Below are 5,483 nucleotides of genomic sequence, written 5' to 3' on the forward strand. Positions count from 1 at the left end.
TTTGGTTTTCTCATTTGTGCGGTTTTCCCCTCTTACTTTTCCTTCCCTCCACGTCACCGTCGTCTTTAATTCTGTTATTCAGGGGTAAAGGGATTGGTTTTACTTCTGTTTGTTCAATCTCCTATTCTTTATGTACGTCCTCTTACTTTGTTCAATTCTGAAGTTGCACTGTAGGTTGGAGGTGGTCCTTTTTGCAGTTTTGAGATGTACTTAAGGGGAGAGCTGTGATTCAAAATCTGTCTGCAGGTCCTGGTATTCGCTGACAGGCGTGTGGATAATGTGGAACCCACTTCCCACTGCCCTGGAATCTTTCCAGGGCAGTGGGGCTGTAGGTTTACTCCCTGAAATAAAATGTGGTTAGCAGAGGGGAGAGAATGGAGCAGATAGTGGGTTGAAAAGGGGAGTGGAGAGATAGAGGAGTAACGGGGGAACAAACGAGTGTGCCAACAAATAGAGAGAGAGGACTATACTGAAACAGATAAAAACAATAGACCACCGCTACAGTCGAACCAACTCTCATACAAACAAAAATAAAACATATAGTGATGCTAACATACCAGCTATCCAACCACCTTATTAGTGTGCTGTTCCTCTATACAAAGACATGGTTCACAGACAGAATAAAAGAGAAGAAAAGGAAAAGGAAAAGAGAAAAAAAGGGAACAATACAGTAGGAATAGAATTAAGTCATTAAACTAATAGAATCAATGAAGCACACTCTGAGACATTTCGTTTAAGTCCAATGTCCTTTCAGGTCTGATTTCTCGTTTTTTTTTCAAGCTGGTAAATTAGTTTGCAGTTAGGGTCAGTTCCCCTGATCTGCTGTGAAGGACAGTTCAGATTAACCTCGGTTCAGAAGTTTGGTCTATGTCTTTATCAAGGTTGTTTCTCCCGTTTCGGTGTTGTTTCCTTGAATCGCCAGCAGGTGGTGCTATCTCATCTGCTCGCCCCAGAGTGGGTGGGGCCGGACAGGAACAAGATGGCTGCCTTCCTCCGAGCAGGCAACAGGAGCCCCACGCCGGGTGGGCAGGACAGTGTCCGTCGCAGGAGCGGTGGCAGCGATCCCAGCAGATCTTCCCTGAAGCGGTTTGGTGTGTATCTCCTCCAGCCGGGTTGTGATGAGCTACCCGTGCCAGAGGCCGCGGCGGCCGCGGCGGCGGCGGTGGCGGCGGGAGCGCTGGTGGGGGGAGGGGCTGCAGCAGCGGCGGGAGAGTGCAATGCAGTAAAACTGTCCAGTCGTTGCGATGTTCCAGTGATAGCGATGGCCGAGCTCTGTCTGAGGAGCAGGCTGCAATGCTGGGGTCCCCAGCCTCCCGGGGGCGAGAGTCAGAGACCCACTGCAGATCTCCCTTGCAGAGGGCTTCAGACACCGGGTTGCCCGGTCGCCATCTTGCCGCCGACCCCCAATGACATTATTTTCCGATCCTAGAAGGTGAAACTGGCCCAACTCCCCATAGATTTAAGCTATAGTCTTTTGAATAAACATAGAAATTGACCTTCCTGGTCCTAAAGCTTAAAACTTAACATTTGTCTTACTGGAGTTTCTTTCTCAGGAATCTCAGGCCTGTAGTATTAAGGAAATGAAAGTCACCAGATTAGTGTGTCCAGACAATGAGATGCCAGCTCCCTCCCTAATTTGTTTACCAGCTTCTCTTCCTTTTTCCACCAAAATTTCTGTTTTCTACATTCCTAACTTACCATATAAATCCCTGACTTTTTTGGGATGGGGAGATAGATTTGAGACTGATCTCCTGTTTTTTTTGGCTGATATCACCCAATTAAAAAGCCTTAATTTCTGGTAATACTTGTTGTCTCAGTGATTGACTTTCTGTGCAGTGAGCAACAGGACATTGACCAAACCCCTGGCATTTCAGTAACAAAGGGAGGGTGTGAAAGTTAATGTGCCAGACTGCCTGTTGGTATTTAGTACTCTTCCTGGCCATTTGGGTTCTTTCCTCACTATCATAGAGGTTGGAAACCTAGGACTTTATTTCCTACAATTCTTGCCAGCAATCATCTACTTCAGATCCCACAGATGAAAATTTATAAAAGATTTGAGCGACGAAGAGAACCAAAAGTTATTATCCTCTCTCTATGCTCCATCTCCTATTTCCCCTATATTTATGCTACTCCAGCTCTTCTCCTGACTTCCCAACTCCCAACATCTTTGGTGTTTTGCAAACATTTCAAGGATACTACCTTTTTCGGGATTTTGCCCTTGATTACGCTTGGCTCTGCCCCTCATCGCTTTCAGGTCTTTATTAAAATATCCCCTCCTTCCTGAAATCTTTCCTGAACACCTTATTTAAAATTGCAGAACTCAGCTTGGCACATTTCTATCCCCCATTCTCTGTTTCATTTTTTTCATAGCATTTATCATCATCTGGTATGTATTTTATTTGCTAATTTATTTATGCTAATCTACTTCCACTAGAATATGAGCTCCACAAAAGCAAGTATCTGTGTTTGTTCTACTGATTTCCTAGTCTAAACTAGTATCTGGCTCAAGTTGAGCACTCAATAAATATCTGTTGAAAGAGAATGAATACTGCTCCTGACAGGTGAAAATGGTGGTCATTCTGTGCATAGGATGCTGGTGCACTCCTGGAAGTCAATCTTAAGAGTCTCATCTACTTTGATCCTGAGCCAGACATTACCTTTGCCATTATTCCTCTTTCTTGCCACTCTGATCTGTTGGGGCATCTGTGTTAGGTAAGTAGCCAATTTTCCATAAAAATTGTAGACAGAGTTATCAAAAAGGCTATGCACAGTAGGGAGGCTAACTCTGCCAACCATTTGTAAAGTCTTTGTCATAGCAGTCAGTGATGTACCAAAGGGGAGGCGATAAGGGCTGTCTGCCCTGTTGGGGAGAAGTGCCTTGACATTGTTTAGAATTGTCAGTGCTTGGTGATAACAGAAAGCAGACTGACTTCTAGTTGGCTTTATTTATAGTTTTAAAATTTGCTTCAGAAAATGCACCTCCTTATTGCTTTCACCTGAAATGTGACCACTGTCACTGCCCTGCACTCGGTATGCTACAGACAGCAGCACGATGGCAGCTGAGGGTCTGAAGCAGACTGTTAACTGGCATGACTACAATGATTGGTGCTAACTGTGGTAATACTTCTACCACTGAGAACATTACTCATTCACAAGGAAAGTTAGTGTGGGCACTGATGCAGAACTTAAATTTGTTTAATTTGTCTACTGCTCCTTGATGACCCCACCTTATTTCCAAGTCTTGAATTTCTACATTAGGAGGGATTTTGGGCTGTATTATCTATTGACTTTGTAACAGATTATTCTAAAAAGCTTAATGGCTTAAAAATATTAACTCAGAGTTTCTCAGTGCTAGGAATCTGGGCATCTTAATTGGATCCTTTGCTTTGGGCTGTCTCACAGGCTGCAGTCAAGGTGTAGGCTGGGGCTGCAGTCTCATCTTAAAGTCTGATTGAGGAAGTGTCCACTTCCAAGCTCACTTACACGATTGTTGGCAGGTCTCAGTTTCTTAAGGGCTATTGGACTGAGGGGCCTCAGTTTCTCAGCAACTGTTGGTCAGAGGCCACCCTCAGTTCCTTGTCACATGGGTCACTCCACAGAACACCCCACAACATGGAAGAGTAGGCAAGTTAAAGGACAAGGAAGAGCACTTGCAAGAGAGAGAGGACTAGCAAAAGAGAAGTTACAGTCTTTTACATCCTAATCTCAAAAGTGATATGCTGTCATTCTTACTGTATTTTATTAGTTAGAAGCAAATCACTAGGTTAATCACACACTCATATGCATGAGGAAGAGATTACACAAGGGTATGAACACGAAAGGCAAAGATCACTGGAAATTATTTCAGAAACTGTCCCACACTGGGTTTCTTCTTGAGTAATTACTCCACATATTTTAAATATGCATGTGGTGAACCTTGGGGTTTCCAGTAATTTCCTTAGTTAGATCCTATTTTTTGCTGTGCCTTGTAGACTTTGTTAGACCTTGAAGTTTCTGGTTGAAGAATGGACTTTTTTTTTCTGGGCTATGCTGAGAATGAACTTTTTTTCCTTTTCTGCTTTGAAATTTCAAGGAGAATTAGAGAGGGAAGGAAGTTAAAGATATTCATAATTTTGTGTTATTTTTAAGTGGAAATCTTCAATTAATTTTTTAAAAGATAAGGTGTGTGGGTCATTTGGTTTTGATCTCTTGCATATAAAAATGTTTTATTTTTGCATTTACCCACAAGAGTTGAGTGTATTTCAAATTACTGATACACATACTTTTATCCTCAAAACTGCTGACACTAATTCACTGCCTTCTGTCATTTTTGCTGTAGTGGTTTTTCAGGGGGAAATCTTAGGTTAACTAGGTTCTTTATCATTGTGAGTAGATGCTTTCACTGCCCTCCCACATAGCCTTCATGTTCACCATTTTAGTTTAGTAGGCCAACAGTGTCCTACTGTAAGCATCTGTGACTTTCTGCTGAGGGTTTCTCTTAAAACCTAGGTTGATCTGAAGTGCTGAAGTGCCGAGTTACTATCCCTTCATTACCTTTTAGCCAGAGACAGATAGCAGCTCAGGACAAAGATCTCAGCTTCCTCACCTCTTAGGTGGGATAATGCTGAATTGTATTTTATTTATCTATTGATTATTTATTCTGTTTAAATTTATTCTGGGTCAGGCATGGTGGCCCATGCCTGTAATCCCAGCATTTTGGGAGGCTGAGGTGGGAGGAAATGCTTGAGCCTGGAAGTTCAAGACCAGCCTGGACAACATAGTGAGACCTCATCTTTACAAAATTTTTTAAAAAAATTAGCTGGGTGTGGTGGCACATGCCTGTAGTGCCAGCTACTTGGGAGGCTGAGGAGGGAGGATTGCTTGAGCCCAGAAGTTTGAGGTTACAGTAAACCATGGTCATGCTACTGCACTCCAGCATGGGCAACAGAGTGATATCCCGATTCAAAAAGAAATTATTGTGATTTCTTCTTCATGAAATTCAATTTGTCCTGGTCTCTCCTTTAATATTACTAAAAATTTGAATATGCTTTCTCCATTCTTTCTTTCTTTCCATGTCTCTAATTGTCTCTTTCATTACTTACATATATTTGTTTTTATTGTCTGCATTCTTATGAGATTTTCATGTTTGTTAACCACAACACTCCCTCTGTTCTCGGCAGCATTGGTTTTGTTCTGTGCTCTGTCAATATCTTCTTACATTCTGCTATGACTTTTTTTCAGTTCCTTATTGTCTAATCCACCCATTTCTCCCTTTTGTTTTGTGTTAGCTTTTATATATATTAGTTTTTTTTATTTCAGAGTTGTGGGGTACATGTGAGGATTTACTACATCAGCAAATTGTGTACAGGTGAGATTTGGGCTTCTAGTGGGTCCTCCCCCCCCAGTAGTGGACATGGTACCCAGTGGTTGATTGTGTGCCCCTTATCTGCCCCCCCACTTTTAGTATGCCAAGCTCATACAAAAATATGTGTATACATTTTTTT

The sequence above is a fragment of the Carlito syrichta genome, unplaced genomic scaffold (assembly GCF_000164805.1).
Source record: "Carlito syrichta isolate Samal-C Ts95f unplaced genomic scaffold, Tarsius_syrichta-2.0.1 Scaffold296304, whole genome shotgun sequence".
Lineage (NCBI taxonomy): Eukaryota > Metazoa > Chordata > Mammalia > Primates > Tarsiidae > Carlito > Carlito syrichta.